At 34.7% G+C, this 21,127-nt stretch overlaps 1 pseudogene; it reads right to left on the bottom strand.

Annotated features, from left to right (window-relative positions):
• Positions 1-5,205: 5,205 nt before the first annotated feature.
• On the bottom strand, positions 5,206-11,813 carry LOC113316179 (annotated as a pseudogene).
• Positions 11,814-21,127: the final 9,314 nt, after the last annotated feature.

The raw sequence follows: 21,127 nt of genomic DNA, 5'->3' as shown, positions 1-21,127 counted from the left end.
GCAAAAAGAAATGAACCCAAATATACATAGATTGCAAAGTCTCCACATGATGATTGCAGAAGACTTAGAGGAAAATAAGTTGACATGAGATAAAAACCTAAAAAACAATTATAAACTCTAGAGTGAAAAAGAGCAGAGATGAACTTACAGTGCACAATCAGTTATACAATTGATTTCTTAATTTCATCCCATTTACCACTGCACCCACAAAGAAGAAATCAGTAAAGCAACTACATTACTGTGTTGCAATCTTTATATTCGAGCCACTGCAATCTTTATATATATTCGATCCAAAAATGAAATCTAATATAGAAAACACTTTCTCAAATCAGCCACCTATTTTTTAGTTCATTGTTAAGCATTATTTTCCAGGTTTTTCTCGCAAAACTATAAAATGAAAGATATCCACGGTTAAGTTATTATGTTCCCGTAAGAACTGGTTCACCAGTGGCCATTGCCGCAATTTGTCCCTAGCATCTCTTCCATCAAATAAGAGACAATTTTGTATTATCTACGATGAGATTACCTGGAATATAAAATCGACTAAATAAGAAATATAACAAAGGGGATCTTGTTATTTCGCTTCATAAAGATCATATAAAAAAATGAACAAAACCCCGAAGAGATTAATTTTTTAATTTAATAGAAGTCCAGCATTCATATGCAGTTTGTATGAAGTTTTATTGTACGAATTCAGCACTTACCCAGCTACATTAGCATCCCTTGACATATCCCATTCTGCAATTTAATTTTGTCTTTATCTATACACACAGTACTCTACATAGAAGAACACGAAGTTCTGAAGACCTAAAACATAAAGTTCAAGGTAAACTGAAAAGAGAGAGAAAATCACCTGAGTTGTTCCCTATCTTCAGATCCTCTTATTTGCTATAAACAGCAAAAGTGAAGCAGGATAATTCAGTTCAAACAAAATAGTATAAACCCTAGAATTTAAAAAAAAAAATCAATTTCATCGGTATCACCAACAACTGCAATAAATAAAAGCAAAGAAAAATCTCAAAACATGAAAAAATATGATCTCATTATACCTTGAATGAGTCTCTTTCGCCATGAAGCTCCAAAACCGCCTCCCGTTGTCGCAGTCATCAGCAACAACTATCATACTTTCGAGAAACATGCAAAACAAACAATAAAACAAAAAATATCAGCCAACAAAACACTAAAGCGCAAGAAACCGAATAGGAAAAAAGAAAGAAAAAAGCCTTGCGAAGAACCAACGTCGTTGAAGCAAACCTGGCCTTCTCTTGAGAGCTTTAAATAGAGAGTCATCAACATTAAGTTACCGCACAAAAAAAACTTCATTTTGGAAATAATATCAAGCAATATCTTAAAATTCATCCAACTTTGAAATAAATCAAGCAAATCTTAAAATTCTTGCAATTTATATAAAATTCTAGATAGCCACCATATTTTTGGATATCTCCATATTTACTTCTTGCAATATTTTCATTCTAAAAAATTACACCAAGCATCATTACACGTTTAGAATAGAATTTTGATTATTTATTTTTTCTTATGGAATGAACGATATTAAGAAAAAAAATACTGAAAATCATCATTTTCTTTTTTATTCTTGTAAACATCCACGATTTTCTACTAACCATTTTGTATTTTGACTATTGTACAGGATTATCATTTATTTATTTTTTGTGAAAGAGGAAGCACGATTCGATCCAAGGTAAACATCCAAAACATCATGTATATTTATTTAAAATTTTAATCACGCCAAGTCTCTTTTTGACCAAGATTTTTGTAATTTTATTCGAATCGCAATAGTAAATTTGAAATTATAATGGTAGATTGTAATTAGCATTAGTTTAATTATTAATAGTTTGGAATTGTAATTAAGATACATTTATAATTATGAGATGTGTAATTGGACATTGGACATTGGATTTTCTTTTTAATTTTTATGATTATTTTAGTTTTGTGATCAATTTGTGATGAATGGTTTAATATCTTTTATTAATCGTGATTATCGTGATTCTATTTATTTGTGTATTTTAATTTAATATTTAATTAGGATAATTAGACTACTTTTCTTTTGTAATTTTAGGAGATTTTATTAGATTTAATTAGGTAATAATTTTCTTAAATATGATTGGTTGAAAATATATATTATGGGCCAAAAATATTGTGCTTCAGTTCTATTGGCCGAAAGTTTAAATGGTGGGGCCAGAATCAACCAGAAACTCCGGTTAACCACATCGAAAAAACTCTATTTTTATATAGAGAATTAAATAAGCCATGATGTACACAATCAACGATATGGATTTACAATTTTATACGCATACTAATAATATTTGCTCATACAATAAATTGTAAAATAAGACAATGCCTTTCCGATACATAGATTGAAATTTCCATAAATTCTGGGACTCCTTAACGTAAATTTTGCCTTTGATTACGTTGATCCATCATGTACAACCAGAACAACCAATGTGGTGTGAGAAACCCATCATGACATGGTAAATTCAGTACATCTTACAGATACAGGGGAGATACATTTAAGACAGACTTGGGCAAGTCAAGTCAGTACGACTGGACTTGACTGAATGATGTGGTTTATAGATAGTGGTAAAAGTGGTTTGATTCTCAGACTTGCGAAGGATAAAATATAGACTTAAATTCTAAAACTAAAATAGAAAACTCACTAATAAATAAAGCAAAGACTGACAAAGTTGATATCAGTATTAAAAGACAACTGAGGCTAAGATTCCACTATTTTTTCAAGTTCAAAGTGATTTAATCCAATCTTTATATTTATGAAATTTTCTCATTCAATTTGATTCTAAAACATTGCAACAAGTAGATTTTCAAAAGCAATAATTGTAAATATCAAGTATGAAGAATCAAAAGTATATAAACTAAGCATACTTCATCAAAATAGATCACAATCACTCAAGTAAAAATCATATTCAATTATAGCTCAAGGAAAATAATTATAATCATAATTGCAATAAATAGATGAAATAGAATATACCACTTCTTATTGGAAAAATAGCTTCCTCTATCGCCTCAGCAATGGGGTTTAGCTCCTCATGTTAATCACTTGCTCAAGATACATGTTTGTTGCTCAAAAATTGATTAAATAGAAGAGAAGGTATGAAGCAGCGTGTTTGTAACAGTTGTAATTGTTACAAAACGCACTGTTACAGAAAGCAGTGTTACAAAGAAATACTAACAGTAATAGTTGTTGGAAAATTGTTACAGTTTGAAAGAAAAGGTGACGGTTCTCTGCTCTTCTTCTTCCTCTCGACTGCAACTCGGCTATTCTTCTCTGTGAATTTTTCTTAGCTCTGTTCTGTTTCTAAACTTCCCCAAAGTATGCGTAATCCTTTTATGACCTATCCGAACTCCTTTTATAGCCCACAGGTAATCTCAAGAAATCCTCGGTTATTCTTATCTTTTTCTCCACCTCAAGTCTCGGGATTTCTTTCCCTTCCAAGCTTATCTACGCGTCAACTTGGTTCTCCAAACTCTCAAGTACTCCCTGTAGACTGAATAAGGACTCAATTCATAACGTAAAATCCTCTGGTACTTCCATACATAAACCAAAATATCCGAGAATACACGGAACTCCCTGTTTTAGCCAACTCGATGATTTCCTCCTCTATTTCCGAATCTAAAGGGATTACCAACCCTGTTTCGATAAATCAAGATAATCCCAATCCATCTCCACGTCAAACTCCGACATAATCTCACCCAAAAGACGATAACAGCTCCGATAAACTTCACCTCCTCTGTTTGCTTCTCCCGGCTTATCTAGCCCAATTGGTTGGGTACAATCAATCATAGCGACCATGTTATGCTATCACAGGTCCATTCCAACGAAAATAAGCCATTAAATCTCCTTATAAATCGCTCAAAATTCGATCCCCAGATCTGCTTAGTTGCTGCAACAGCTTCCCGCCAAAAAGCTTCATTTGAATTGTGAAGAAGAGGCTCCCCCTATCCAGAGCAGGGGTGCGAATAGAAGCTGCCTTGAGGGTGTCCTGAGGGTGCCCCTTAATAATTTGGGTACCCCTTATCCATAGTGAGAGTATGAATAGCATGTGTCCTGCGGGCGCTTTTACCAACTTTTCGAGCCGATTTTTCCAAAAATGATTATTGGCCAAAAATACCTACACACATAAAACACCATAATAAGTACAAAAATGAGCACTATCAATTATAGAATCGAGACAAATTAGACACAAAAATGTGTCTATCACTGAACCCTGTATTCCTAATAAGATTGATGTTTGTTTGACTCCTCACCCCTTATCTATGCTAGGGTTTCTTCTCTTTAGATGACACGACAAGACCCTTCCAATCATAGTAGTACTAAGTAGATATCCAATTCGTAGTCACTCTGCCCCCTGATCTTCAGAAAAGACATTTGCTTTTATCTCTCTTTTTTCTTTTTCGATTTTCGATAGTCCATGCCCTAGGAGAATGGAAGCCTAGTATGTAAAGAGAATTATTTATCCACCAAAAATGATTTATACACCGAGCGGTGTGTGCCCTGTGTGAGAGGAGGGTGGGACCCATTCCTGCCCCCTCCCTATCCCGATGTTCAGAGTCATTCATACTCCGTTAGATTTCCCCGAAGTGCAATTCAGGCTACTCTTCTATGATGGGGCACACTTCTGCCATTCCCTACGATGTATTGGGTCCGTGCAATCCCTCTCGATGCCCACTCGTTGCTTAATATATTTTCGGGGGGTATAGCAAAACTTTGTAACCTATCTAAGACTAGCAGGAGATCCATAGAAGTTGGAGACCCTACAACTCTTCAACGGAATCTCACTGATACAAGTACTTAATACAATAAAACTTAATATTTTCAATTGAAGGGCTCATCTCAACTTGGGATGGTCGTCCTAAGTTGAGAAGCTCAGTTCATCTTAGGAGGCGATGGACAAATGCTTTTGTTTGAGGGTTTCTACATCCATTTTACTTGTTTTTCCGTCCTACTGTGGGTGTAAAATGGCTTGTTTGCACCCCATTGGAGTTGCTCTTACACTGGTGAATATTTTCGCCGTTATGGTGAAGTACACTTTTTGCATTGTCTGTGTAGATGCATTATCTTTTTTGCACCTGCTATGAATGAAATTCGCAAGGGCTACACCTAGTAAGCACAATATTTTTCAATTGATTGAGAGTTGAGACCAAGCGTCCGCCATGGAAGTGAATATCCTTCTATTGTTTGATACCAATAATCCACCGCAGAATAACTATGGCTCTTGCAGGAGGCTCATAAGGAAGTTCCTGTGAGAAAAGGATAGTCGGTGAGTTCTGAGCTTTGGGGCATGTATTTTGAACTTGAGCTTGGTTGCACTGCTGCTGACCCAATGTCCCCAGTTCTTGTTCTTTCTCCTTGATCTATATAAAACAAGGAATAACTTCATGATCAAGAACGTTACTAGATAGAAAATTAAAGATATTAAAGTTGACATAAAATTACTTTTAAGGTGGATTCGAACACCCTAGACCAAGCATCCACCCTCTATTTGAATCCAACTAATGCTACCCCTTTATTTTATTAGAGATAGTAAATTACATTCTCCCCTAGAACGGTATTCTGCTCTTTTAAAGCTTTTTCCTGTCATTTATAACGACAACAATGTATATGAATGAGAAATTTGTCACCTATGATTAGTCAAACGTATATAAAGCATGTTTTTCTGTATGTGAGGGGAATGGAGAGGATAAACCTTTCTCTGAAGGTCAGAAATGGATTCATTCAACAGCTGGTTCTGTATAAAATAAATATTAAAAAAAATCGTATAAATAACTCAATAGAGAGATACAAATTAGTTACCAAGTAATGTTTATTTGTATATACCTTTCTTGATTTAATGTTCTTCGGGGAAGTATCAAGTTGGTGCTCCAAATTTTGTAGCTCTTTCACACTGAAGGATTGCAAATCTTCTCCCATCATATGCCTGTTGGATTCTCACGTTAATATATTGATGACCCCTTTACAGTACTTTCGTACAAGTTTGTGTAATCTGTTAACCCTCACCCCCCACCTCCCCATAAGAAAAAGTAAATCCTTAGTTATTTGCGTGTCAGAGTTCTCCGTTTTTTATTTTTATCAAGTTTCAAACTTAAATTGCACTCTAGTTACAAAATTCTTGTGTTTATTCCATTCAAAGGAGCTACAAATGATATTTGTATACAAAGAGATACATGCATCTCTACTGAACTTAGACATTTTAGATGATATGCAGATGATTCGGCTTCCACGTGGTAAGTATAGTGTTTCATATTACATATGAATATACAGACATAATGTATAAATACGTACCTTTGGTTTCTTTGCAGAACTTCAACTTTGGCCTTAACTGAGGTATATTCTGAGGACCAGTTGCGCTATAATAAGAAACACCAATCAAGTTACCAAGCTATATCTAGTGCTCTGAGTTATTTATCATTGAATTAACTAATTTAACAATTTCACTATGCATGTTAGACCTTAAGGCATATGAAGAACCCTAACTATGGAATCACAGTGATGGATCACTGCTAAAGAAAATTAGATTAAAAAGGAGCAAAAGAGATGCATGGAGGACATGCTTAAAATAGTTAGACATGCATTCAGTATGATAGTTTCGTATTAATCCACCATTAAGGCTATCAAAGAAATAATATTCCATGTTGTTGTTATTTTTTCTTAAACAACTCGTATACTAAAACATACAAATGAGAGGAAAAATATATATGAAATCAGGGAATTTCCAACTCAATCAAAGATGTTTAATTAACTTGAACTTCTCCTTCCTTCCGCATCATTTATTCTAGGTGATTTTTCCTGACATGTCGTGGGTACCATTTTATATGGGTGAAGTTCTTTTTACCTTGTACAAAATTGAGATATGCCGAGCTAATCAGTTCAAGCTGATCAATAGGCTTCTAATAAGGCTTATCAGTTAGATCTTTTTCTTCTGAATGAATGGCTTATTGATCTTAGCTTGAACTGAGCTTCATCTATAACTATGTGTATGTGGACATATCTTGTCATGAGCTTCAAACTAGAGGTTATCAATTTGTATATATGAAATACTCACGTACCAGTAATTTTTGATCAGTTGCAACAAGCTCTTCCGCAACACAACATTGTCTTTCATATCGTTCAAGGATGGCGTCCATGCTACGTTAGTGCACCAAAATTTAAGAGGTTAAAAGAAAAGAAGCAGTCATACATGAACACAGAAGCTTAGATGGTGGAGCGAAATAATATTGAACCTTGGTTTACATGAATATGGACCACAAGTTTGTTAAAATTTTATTACAACTAATCCGGTTATAAACAAGGAAAAACAATTGCTATTAGTTTTTTTTGAGATATATGTTTTCAAAACATTTATTAATTTCCAATTTTATTCTCACAATTAAAGGGTTTTAATGTGGTCGTTATTCTTTTTCTTAAAGATTGAATTATATTTATTTTGTGTTAATGCCAAAAACTGTTTTTTATTGAGTGGGTTAATGAAGATAATTAACATCTTAATAATGTCATTCATTTACTCATATTTATTCCCTTCGCTATTAAAAAATAAATCAGAATTTCCTTGATGAAAAGTGTGTCTTTAGAGGAGTTGTAGAACTTTTTCTTAAACACAGGAATTTTGTGTGAAAAATCTCTTTTCTAGAATCGAACGGTAATCAGACGCGACTTCATATTTGCTGTCACGCGAACGCGTGCGTGACAGCAGGACTCTTTTCTTTTATGTTTTTGGTGTTAAAAAGAACTTGGAGAGTCTTTGAAGGTTTTTCTTTTATGACGTGAGTTTAGAAAAGAAAATATTTTTAGTCAAATAAAAATAAGTGTGTGAACATCTCTGTCTCTCAAGAGAGATCGAGTCTGTCTTCTTATCGTTTGAAATAATCTGTAGAATGTTATCTTTTGTTCTTTTTCTCTTTCTCTCCTTCTCCTGAGGTTTGGCCTAGCCCCCTCTTTCTGTTTTCTTTGCCTTTTTATTAATAAAATCTCCTCGTGAGCTTTGCAAAAAAAAAAAAAAATGGATAGTTGCACCTTATCGATCAGATTAAACAGATTACAACTACTGGCTAAAATCTCCCTTATAAAGCAAAGCTTGGAAAACTTTGCCTGTGTTAGTGGCGGCCAGGATTTGTTGTTGGCAAGGATAAATCTGCGGTTGTGGTTCTCCAGGCCACACCCTCATCTCGCACGTGTAAGTTATGGCCAAGATTTCATCTCCCAATTGGTAAATCTATGGTTGTAATTTCTCCCATAAAAATAACATTTAATGACCTATTAATGTAAATATAATATAATAAATATAGTAAATATATAATAAATACCTAACAAATTAGTATTTCACACTAATTGATGATAATAGTGATTTATTAATTGCTCATAACAATGTTCGTTCACTAATTGCTCATAATAAATAATTCATTAATTTTTCACTATACAATTTTCTCATAATTAAATTAATGAATTTGTATTTCTATTAATAAATAATTTTGACAAAAATAGAAATAATATCAAGAAAATTGGTGATATATAGATTCAAGGATAATTTTTGTCAATTATAAAAAAAGATGGGATAAAATTGGAAATTATATATGAAATTATAGTGAACTATTTCATTTGCTTTTGAATCTTTTTAAAGCTCCTTCTCCCCCACTTTTAAAAAACACTTTATGAAATCTTTACCAAACACTAGGATGAAAAAATATTGATACAAATATATTTTCAAAGTACATTTTTTTTAAAGGAAAAAAGCAGTTCCAAACTTAGCTAAATTGGCTAACAATTATATAAATGGACCATAGTGGTGGTGGCAAGTATTGGTGCTCGGTGAGTAATTTCGCATTGTCTCCTGTATTTTTTGATAAATTGTTTAACGTTATTTTTATTCAATGATGATGGATAACAGAGTTTATTGTTAGTAGAGCGTATTGTTACTAGATTAATTACTTAACTATTTGACTTACTAACTAATCATGGTTTTATTATTTTTGTGTAACGAACATCCTCACATTTGGAAGCGTAATTTCGTAGAATTAATTTCCTGAACCTCTACCGATAGTGTCGTCACTTAGCCACTGGGGTTATCTGACAGTATGATTTTCAATGGTCACTGTTGCAGTCATCCAGTAGCAGCTTCTCAGGAGGTCACCCATCCTAGGATTACTCAATACCAAGCATGCTTAACTATAAAATTTTTTTATCCAAATATGAAGCCAATTATGTTGAAAAGGTCTCGGTGTTAGTAAAGGACAAACCATAACATATATTCCGTTTCACGAATCCTACATGCTGAGCCGGAGTACTAAAATACGGTCGATGGAGCCATCCTCGGCTCTTGGATATGTTCAATCCGGGACTCTGGCATTTTCTTTCCCTTTCCTGACACAATACCTCCGCAACACTGTCCCAACTTAATGACTGCGGTTATCCGACAATGTGGAATTTTCAACTGACACTGATGCGGTCATTAATCAACAGTTTTCTGGAAGCTAACCCATCCTTAGATTACTTTCTCCAGAGAACGCATAAATACAATGACTTTTTACAATTTTGGATCCAACTATGTTGAAAGTGCAACAATCTTACGAAAGGACAAGCCATCACCTATATTCCATTCGGTGAATTCTTCCTGCCGAATTGAATTACGTATATAATATATTTTGGAATTTTGAAAAACTAAAACTACATCGTATGTGAGTAAATGGTTTCCATCGGAAATGACTTATGATTTTAAAATATAATATCTTAAGTGAATGAATTAGCTTTTCATTATGTCATTGAAATAGTAAGAACATACAATACGACATGTATTGTTGAGTCAATTCAGAGTTTTACTCTTTTTAGACTATTTTTAAAAGGGGAAAAAGCAACAAGGATCCAAACACTTTTAATATACACAGAAATATTCTTGAGACAAATGAGTTCAGGTGTTATAATTTTGTTACAGCTTACATAGTTTAATGTTTTGGTTCCGCTCGGTTGTCGGAGTATATGCCGCGATAAACCACATATGTATAGGTAGGGATAGTTTCTCTTGGAATAAAGAGGAATACATGTGGAGATTAATAAGCTTGGGAATATCCATACATAACACCGAGGACTTTTAGTTAAAAACCCCACACCTCTTATCCCAATGTGGTAAAGTGGGGTTCGGGGTTATGTGGTCGTTCCTGAATAGTGTGCGATGGTCCGTGAAGATCCTAACAATTGGTATCAGAGCCCATGGTTGGGGCTACTTTCCGAACGTAGAAGTGGTTGTGGATGTCACCCGGTTTAGGGCGCAAAGTTAGACTCAAGGTGCAGCAGACAAGTCCCAGAGTTGAACTGTCTCTCAAGGTGGAGTTAGTGTCTCAACCATTAAAAACATGTGGAACGATGCTCTAGATCGGCAAGGAAATGCTCAAGGTTGAACTAGTGCTCAAGGTGGAGTTAGTGTCTCACACATTAAATCTCAAGTGGAGCAGGGTTCTAGGTGGGAAAGGAAATGATCTAGGTGGAATTAGTGCTTGCCTTCTCATTAACTCAACATGGAGTAGGATTCCAGAGCGACAATATTCATGATCGATGAGTAGCATATACAAATAGATTGGACTGGTGAAGTGGTTTAATCTCGCCAAGGTGGAGATCGTAGGAGTATGTGGCGCGATAAACCACATATGTATATCTAGGGATAGTCCCACATGGAAGAAATAGGTGTACATGTGGATCTTAATAAGCTTGGACAACTCCTTACGTAGCACCGAAGCCTTTTAGATTAATACCGCACACCTCTTATCCCAAGGGGTTCAAGTTGGGAAAACATCAATGCTATGTGGTTCGGCCCATAGTAGGTTCCTATGGTCCATGATGATCCTACCATCGTTCACTAAAATAAGGAAGATGAAGAAAGATAATACAATTTCAAAGGATCGATAAGATATTTTTGCAAACTAAAAAACATATCAAATAATGTTTTTTGGGGGACAAAATATGTAAAAACTAATTCCGATGTAATTTCATGGCTGGCTTTAGGATACACCTCGAGAAAGGAGGGGCAGAATGTCAAGGTGGAAAATGCTAGAAAAAGATTTGTGGACTGAAGAATGAAAATATCTATCGGGTTTTCCTTTACTTTTGTATAATAATAATAAGGGTACTTGACATTAGTGAATACTATATCTAATATTCATATGTCAGAAAATGCATAACTAAATAAAAATTATGCCCGTGCCGTTACGGCACGGGTTAAGCCTAGTTACTTATATAAAGGATCAACAGAAACCAATTAAGGGTAGTAGGGTGGTGTGAAAAATCTTTAAATGTTGTCTTACTTATATAGTAAATGAATATTTTGAAGTCTCCAAACATAAATAAACCCAGTAACAATATAAACACTCAAATAAAGACTCATCTTCTTTTGGTTTTGCGATGATCAGCTTAAAAGTTAAAACCCTGTGTGGTAATCTTTATATCGTTTAACTGATCAATTATTTATACATAATTTCAATTATCGCATTAGATCATGAACAAAACATAACATCACATTACAGTACTACTTTTCTCTACCTATTAACATTGCATACTTGGGATAAATAGGATAGATCGAGGAAATAAGTAGATAGAGTGCCGAGTACGTACCAAGCATCAGTAGGGTATTCAAATAGTTCTCCTTTCGGTGAAAAATAATCATAGCAACTTCAGCATCACATAAAACAGAAATTTCATTAGCTTTCTTAATTAAACCAGACTTTCTGTTTGAGAAAGTAACTTGTCTATCGATCTTGTTTTCTATCCACTTCAGCTGTACTCTACCTCTTTTTCCCATTCTCTCTTTTTTTCTTTGATTCTTATAAAGGTAGGACTTAGGAGCAAATGACAAAACAAAGTTAAGAAAAAAAATCCTAGTATATTTAAGAAAGAAATCCTAGTATATCATTGTCGTTACTAAAAAGAAGAAGGCAAAGAAACCCGAGTATGATAACAATCCAATATCACATCAATAACGAGAATGAAAGTTGAAGAAGCTTGAAACAAACTATAATAACAAATATATTCTAGGTTTTTCATTTTTCTCCACCTTCCTCCTCAATTTTCTAGAAAACAGCCTTTTTGCATGATGCAGAACTGTAAGGGTCTATTTGGCACGCCAGTTCTAGACATGTGCCCTATGCGTGGTTTCTATCAAACATACTAGTGTTTCAGTTGCAAAACTATATTTTCATCTACTTTATACTGAATAAATTTTGAGTATAGAATTACTTTTCTAACATGTATTTGGAGTGAAACGTTATGTTTTCACCTCCACTAATTACCCTTAAGGTCCTTAACCTACTCCCAGTAATAAGCTACACTAGATTTGGGCCCGTGCTACACATCGGGTACTTTTTTTTTTTGACTTAGTGTGTCGCTGGGCTTCCCCCCTCCCCGTTGAGATACATTTTCGATTTGGTGTGCGCGGGGATTTGGCCAGCCCCGTGAAAATGCATTTTCAATTTGGTGTGCGCGAGGCTTCGCCCCGCCTCGAGGCAATGCATTCTTGATTTGGTGTGGCGGGACGAATACATTAAATATGTCGAGAAAAGATAGAGAATATGTGGACACAATTAAATTTTTTCTTGTTATTTTCGCATACATTTACTTTTTTCTTTTATTTTTGTATAAAATATGTGCGGAATATGTAAGATTTTTTTTCTTATATGTATTTACTTCGAAAAGAGAGTCATAATATGGTAGGTATCCGACTTCCAAATCGAATTTGGACTTCCATAAAATTCCAAACATGTTAAGTTAAGAAAATTTTAAACCAATTATACGTTGCCAAACTCTAAAAAGATCTATTTCGGCCAAAAGTAAGTGAGGGCTCCTTCACCGTTCAACGTGGGAGCTTTATTTGTCTAGATTTGTGTCTGTGTTACGTATCGGGCATTTTTTCTTTTAACTTGGTGGGTCGCGGGGCTTCGCCCCTGTCCCGTGGCAATGCGTTTTCGACTTGGCGGGCGCGGGATTTTTCTCCCCTCCCCGTGGCGATGTATCTTCAATTTGGGGTAACCGGGCGTATACAGTAAATAGGTGGAGAATAAATAGGAAATATATGCGTATTTTATTAAATATTTCATTTTTATTTTTGCACACATTTATTTTTTTTCATTTATTTTCGTATAAAATATGTATGAAATATGTGGGTTTTTTTTTTTGTATGAATTAATTTGGAGAAAAAGAAGGCCTGGCATGATATGTATTTGCCTTCCTAATCGAATTTGGACTTCTGTAAAATTCCAAACACGTTAAGTTAATATGATATACTCCATATGGATAGGTTATGATTAGCTTTGTCTCTGCCGTGGAAGTAATCCCAGCATGTTTTGATAGTCCGGTCAAATAAGCCACCTACTGTCTAACAGTGGATTGAAATTCTAGAGGCAAAGGTGGTCCCTATATTAAAAAAAAAAAATAGTTAGCCTCATCCTCTTAGCTTCTCAAGTAGCACTTCAAAGCTTGATGCTCCACCTTATATTTCCCATTTATTAGACCCATGAATTTACTCATACAATTGCAATGATAATACGGAGGGCGGAGTGCCCAACAACGATAATTCACAAAATCAAGCATTCAATGCCAGGTTTATCAGCTACTGCAGGCAATACATGCAAAGGACAAAAGAGTAGTGTTAAAAGGAAAAGAATATTATTAATGGACTACTCTTGAATCCTTGCTAATCCATAATCATTAAGCATTCTAGGCTTCTGTTATATACATGGCGTAGGCTTCATATATGGACCGTGCAACACGGATTAGGAAATCTAATTAGGTGGGCTGAAGATTAAATATGCACTATTACATGGGCTAAAAATAATTTTCAAAATAGGTTTGAGACTCCAGACTATAGCCCGGGTTAGTCCCTTGCCTAGGCCCGTCCCAGCTGACCATCGAGCGATGGAATCTCTATCACTAGATAAACACTTCATCGCATATGCCTATCTATTATTTCTGACATATAGGCATATGCATGAGTCTGGCAGTTTGGCATACCCATAGTGGTTACAAATACTAGTGATTAATTTTCACCTTTATGGTGAAATGCAGTTTTTACACTGTCTGTGTAGATGCAATATCTTGTTTGCACCTGTTATGAATGAAATCCGCAAGTGCAGCACCAAGTTAGCACAACATTTTCAAATTAATCCACAGGTTTAGATAATTCTCGGTGCATTTGGAGAAGATTGAAGATTCGGGTACACTACTATTAGAAGACTAACACAAAAGAAGATTTCATCAGAACAAATATCTTCTACATTCAAGAAATTCGTTCACCGAAATTGGAAAGTCTCAACTCAAAGATTTGCAAGCCAAGAATTTGAGGGGGAGCGTCATCATCAAATCAAGGTGCATTGACCGGATTTTATCGTGTTGTACTCTTTTTCCTTAGTCAAAGTTTTGTCCCACTGGGATTTTCCTTGTCAAGGGTTTAACGAGGCAACATATACGTGTCTAGCACTGTTTCAAGTATTACATGCTTGTGCAATTTCAGGTTTTTCTCTTTTGAGTTTTCTTGATATGTTTGTAATGACTTAGCCACAATGGTCATCAGGGGGAGTGTTATAAACCAAGTTTATTTATTAAGATGCCCTTCGTGTCTAAGTTTAGGGTTTACATATCTTGGACGCCAAACCTTCGATCTATATAAATAGAGGCATTAACATTGTATTTTACACACATCTAATAGGAATCTCTTTCTATTTTTCTCCCTATTTTCTGTCTCCTTCTCTATTTACAATAATAATTATTTTATCGACACCTGTTTTGTTTTAACACGACTCAACTATATTTTCTAATATTTTATTTCTATTTTATGTGTGGGGACAGTTAAAGACAGTTGTAATCATTATTATATTAATATAAAGTCACGGATGTACTACTGAGCGATTCCTTCTCCATCTCCCGGTGGAGACTACGTCGCTTATAGCATTTCACCATAGTCGCAAAATGAGTTTGCCACTTCAGTTCGCATGGCAGATTGAAAATTTAGCCACGTACCATAGGAAGCGGCCATAGGACTAGAAAACGCGAGAACGGGACAAGACGAGACGTTTGTTTTTAGAATCATTCTTAACAAACCGTATTGAAAACAATGCAAAAACCGCCCCCTCACATGGGGACGGGTCCCATCCTGATTGATGCTTAGCAGGGGCCACTTTAGGGCCACACCATGGGAAGAATGTGAGGGGTGTAATTTTTGCGTTGTTTTTGATTCCGTTTGTGAAGAATGTTCGAAAATTTTGGGATATTCTCGTCTTATAAAGGTCTAGTAGACTAGTACCCACAAAAAATGGAACAATATCCGAAATATCAAACATCACCATCTATCATATTTCGGTATGGTTTATTTTGACGGTTTATAACAAATTTTTATTTTTCTATTTTCCGTTCTTTTCTATGTCCTATGGACAATCTGTATTGTCTACCATTAATATATTGGGAAAATTGGGGAAATGCCCCATTTTGAGGTGCAATGTTGGAAATCTGCCCCAATGTTAAAAAAAATTGGAAAAATGTCCCATTCTGTTAACTTTGACATCCAACCCAATTAAATCACATATGCAAGGACACGATCACTACTAAAAACACTACAAAAACCACCGTTGCCACCACCTGAACAATAAACCCTGAACCCTCAACCTGAATCCTTAATTTTAAACCCTGAAACTTGAATTCTAAAGGGATTTTTTTCGCGTGTGAGAGCTTATACATGTGAGTTAACTGAGTTATTGACGGAATGGGGCATTTTTCCAAATTTTAAAATGTTGGGGCAGATTTCAACATTGCACCCCATATTGGGGCATTTTCCCAAATTTCCCTACTATATTAGGTGAACATTTTGTTTTCCACCCTTTTTATGTGAAAATTTCATATTTGTCCTAAATATTTTAAATTAAAGTTAAAACTTTAACTTAAATTTTGAGTGAAAATTTTGTGATTTCGGAAAATTCTGATATATTTTCAACATAAATTGGTTATGATAAAACTATAATTTTGTAATAAGATTTTTTCCTTAACTATACATGCTTCACAAAAAATTTATATATACAAAAAATAAAAATAAAACCACTAACATATAGACGAATTTTGTTTTGGTATTCTTACGAAGTATATATATGTGGACAAAGGTATTACTGCGAGTAAAAGAGAGAGAATTTCGAGAAAAGGATGAACTTAAACAGATGAGTGGGGAATAACTAGCATTAACGAGTAAAAATGCCAACCGTCAGGGTGTTTGTCTGCTACCCCTGGTTACAACTTGTTGCTGGACTCGCCAGTAAAAATCACTCACCTGATTATTAAATTTTGTGTCCTACTTCCAATAAAAGAGATAGAAGTACTTCGAGAAGGGGATGAACTTAAAGTCTTAGACATATGAAAATAGAATTTTAAACTCAAAACACAGGTGCAAAACGAAACTTTAAAAACAAAAAATGTGAAACAAGAAATTTTTGCAAGAAAAAAAAGGTGAAAGCAAATTTCGGCTTCATGACAAATTTTCCCTCTAAACATATGTGCAAAAACAAATTTGCACAGTAAAGCATGTGAAAGCAAGTTGATATAAAATTTACGAACATACCCTGTGGCATTTAATACAAACATGATATCTCATGTGAAAATGCATATTATCACCTAGTTCCATGTGAAATTTCAGATTATTACTTGTTTACAAGGTGAAAGATCAGATTTTCACCTCTTTGAATTCAGTTAAAAAAGGACTTCGTTATGGTTTATACAGATTTACTTCTGGAAGCTTAAAAACTCCCTATGTATTCTCAGTATCAAGGTAGAATACCATCCTCAGACAATCTATATTTCATACTATTAAGAATCTTTAGTTTCACTGCTAATTCATCTTGTTCCATTACTGGCAAGTTCACATTTTTATCAGGATGCCAAGCTAACGATATTTTTCTCACTTGGGATTCAACCTGCATGTCAAAATATATGATTAGAAAAAAAAACAATGCACCAACGTTATCTCTTACAGTGAATATTTTGGAAGCGACTTACTTGTTTTATATCGAGCCCTGGTGGTACACTCTCTCCCAAACGCCGAAGTATAGTGGTGAAACTTTTACATGTAGCCAGCGTTTCGAGGTTATACCGATTCCATACCTGTTGACGATACGCTTCACGCTCTTCTTGTTCCCTTTGTTGTATTTCCAGTAAACGTTGTTTTTCTTCCTCTTCTTCTCTTTTTTGCTGCTCTAGTAATTCTTGGTTTTTTCGTGCCTCCTCTTCCATTCTTTGTTTTTCTAGCATTTCACGCTTTTTTTGTTCCTCTTCTTCCTCCTCCTTTTCTTTAGCCAATTCTTCCATCTTTTTTGATGCTCCTCTTCCTCTTTTTTTTTTGTTCTCCAGCGACATGTGTGTTTCTATATTTTGTTGGGTCGGTTGGCTTAAGGTAGGATCTTGTTCGCTGTGTGAACCAGATTCACTGTTTTGTATATCTTTTAGGTTATTCACTTGTTTATGGATATGATGCCCCTGCTCTCTGTGTGGATCACTATCATCATTTTCATATTCTCTACGTGTCTGCCCTTTGTCCTGTTCCAAGATATCTTCTAAAATCTTCCGCACTATTTCATACTCTTTTGGATCCTCGCTTAAACACTTCTGGATTTCACGAAGCTTTACGTTTATTACACTTGTTTTTTGTTTCTGATCATCTACTTCAACTTGAAGTCGTCTAATCCTCTCATTCAGCTTTTCCACTTGGGATATCACGTGAAGTGGAGTTATCAGGTTATTCTCCAAGCCATTTACAACTTGACAACCGATATTTGGCTACAGTAAAGATAAAAATCAGAAGACATTTTTTGTGAAAATGTGTTTTTGCACCTTATTTCTATTTCATACCAATTCTCAAATATTGTGTTTGCACCCTATGCAGCTATGTGTTAATAATTTACATTCCTTTGTCAGGTTTATCAGAAAGTAACATTCCTGTTTGCAATTATTACTCGCACCATATTTAAAGAACAAAATAGAACTAACAAATGGAACTTTATATTACCTTTATATCTACAAATTTTGAACTGTTAAGAGTGTCAATAGTCCTTGATATCGTCTTTGTACTCCATCTCGTGAATCTTGGGAACCTTTCAGTGCAACCATCTCTCGTATTGATTTTCTGATTACTTCTCTCTGCATACCAATACTGAGAAATAAACACACGAGCGCTAATAATCAGTAACAACTGAATTTTAATAAATCGAGAATTTTTAACTTACCAAGAGATAAAATGCGCATCCATCGATCTTTCTATAATCGCCATTTGATTTCTCAATACCATAAATCATGTGTTTGTGGATAAGATGAGGCTAGCTGATGCTGTTTATAACATCTATGCTTTCTACCAAGGCTAGGTAGTTGCAAGACATCCTCGATCCTCCAGTTTTTGTAAAGAAAACTGTAAAACACAAATAAATCACCAAGAGCCTAACCAGTTCTTCATTTTCGTTCGCCTTTGTACTTTTTAGAATTGCTTCTTTCACTTGAACATTAGATATTTGACTGGCTTTAGGACCACCAAAATACTTCTTGCACAAATCATTATCGCCTGGACACACTTTTCGTGTCTCTAGTAAGTCTTGCTTACCATTCTGCAACATTTTCATTCCGAAAATCAAAGCCATTTCTTAAGGAGTTGATTCATATCCTTCTTCTTTTCTTACTAGGAATTCTCCTTTACAGTCTTGTGACTTTATATACGAGTAGGTCAATTTCTTTAGCCCAGCTTGTGGTATTTTCAACTCATCTTTAGTTATTTGGTTGTTGATAAACACTTGTAGTAAACTCCAAAAAGTAGTTGTAGCTAACAGATCTCGTTGTATATCATTCATCACTAATATCTCCTCCTTCTTGCCAACGAAGAGATCGTGCAAGTGACCCAAGCCTGCTCTAAATGCCCATTGTCTGCTACTTTTTATTGTATAATCTTTCTCGGCTAATGATGTGATGTGTTATCAAAGATCAAAATTAACAACAGTCAGCAAATATACTTATCAGAGAAGCGTCAATTAAACCCAGACGCCACACAATAAAGAGACAGCCACTTTCAGGCTTTTGGTGCCAATGTGGATGAGAAGTGGTTTTCCACCGCAAATCTTCTTAAAATATTTAGTGCAAAATATAGTTAGCATGATTTTTGAATTACGACAAGTCAAAAAAACAATTGCAGTCAGTTGTGAATAGGTTTTTACACAGTGCCCCATAGGTGAAAGAAGGTTTTTGCACCATTAGAAGATGAAATGAGGTTTTTTTGCACAATCAGAATGAAGTTTTTCTAACGCAAAAAATCACTGGAATAATTCTTTCTGATCAACCTTTAGTCTTTGTACAACGAATTATTTAATTGCTAAACTTGGTATAAATAAATCCAATTCAATAAAATAATCTGTCTTCACTACTTACATCTTATGTGAAAAATAAAATATTACTTACCTATTTCAGGTTCTTTGCTTGGAGTTTTTCCCTGTGATTTTCCTTTTTTCCTTTGCCTGACAACTTTCTCCATTTTTATTTTCTTCTTCAGAGGGCTTTCTGGTGTTTTTCATCGTCACCTTGTCCTCTGTCCCTCTTTGTCCAACTCCCCATTAAACTAAATAAAAATCAAACCGAGACTTGGAGTTGGAGTATGAAAACCTTTATAAAAATGAAACCTTTAATTAAGGTTACAGACAAAGGGAAATTGGTGATTTGAAAATGATACAACACAAATGGCTATAAAAATGATTAAGCCATTTGTGATTTTTACAGACAAAGGGCAATTACAGACATTAGAACAACGGTCCACAAGAAAGAACCAGAATCTGAAACTGAAAATAAATAAAAAAGAAAGAAATTCGGAATGTATTTACAGAGATTATCTGAAACTTAAAATGAGAATTTCGAAATTAAATAAACCAACAATCGTTCTTACGGATGAATCTTACAATTTTATTGGAGAAATCAAGGTGAAACCCTAATCTTTCACTCAGAACATGTGAGAGAAACCCTGACCTCAGAACATGTGAGAGAGAAAGAATTCTTCACTAAGAAAAAAAACCTCTCAGAAGTCAGAACATGTGAGAGAGAAAAAATTCTCCACACAAAAAAAAAAACACTCAGAAGCCAGAACATGTGAGAGAGAAAAATTCTTCACACAAACTTAAAAAAGTTGGGATAAAGGAAAGGAAAGGTTAATTTACCATTGTAATTCGCAGTTAAGTAAAAAAAAAGGCAAATGTTAACCTACGCTTCCATGTCCGGTATAAGGTAACAAAGCATTAAATGTTTTTGGGTATCTAGTATATTTATTTAGGAAGGCACTTGGAAATTGAGCAATATGCGTATACTTCTACTATGGGGTATTAACTTGTACCTACTATGCGACAAAAAGTACAAGTACAGCAGACGAGGACTGAAACCCTCAAACCAGTACCTCTGTTGCAAGTATTAGTGACAACATATGAATCTCAGTAGAGGCAACGTGACTTAGATTCACCTACCAACTCACTGTATGTTGGCTTTGTCGCTTATAGCTCCTTGTACTACTCTAGGACATATTCCTGTTTTCTCGAACTTAATCTATGAGTGCCTGTGCTAGCTATGAGCTAAATTAAGGTTCCTGCCAACTTGTTGCTTATGGGTGTGAACTTGAGTCAAAATTAATTTTTTTTTAATGGGAAGGGATTTACTTAGTCGGTTCTAAGTGTGTAATTAGTGGGCAGTTGCAGATACTTGGATGGTCACTATAAATTGTTCCATGATATTTGTATTTGTGTCCTGTGTTTTACAATCTATGACATAAGGTTTTTAAATATCACATAATCTCCTTTTGGTTCTTTTATAACATAGTTGTCTCTCCATTTTATTTTTGATATGTGAATTATTATGAACTTGCGTGATCCCCTATTGGTTTATAATTCTCCAACTTCTATATATGCTTTCCAGATTCAAGTAAGCTACTATAAGGATGATGTTACCTTTCGGCATACTTTGAGTTCTGCAATTCAGTAAAAGAGTTGTTCACGGTGGCTAAGAATTAACCAGCGTATGGGTCTAAGAAACGCATGACACTTATTCTTCATTTTATAGTTGCATTAGAGAATTTTT

Source organism: Papaver somniferum, chromosome 10 (assembly GCF_003573695.1).
Source record: "Papaver somniferum cultivar HN1 chromosome 10, ASM357369v1, whole genome shotgun sequence".
Classification (NCBI taxonomy): Eukaryota; Viridiplantae; Streptophyta; class Magnoliopsida; order Ranunculales; family Papaveraceae; genus Papaver; species Papaver somniferum.
The sequence above is the reverse complement of the archived record's forward strand: the minus strand, read 5'-3'. Positions and strand labels throughout refer to the sequence as shown.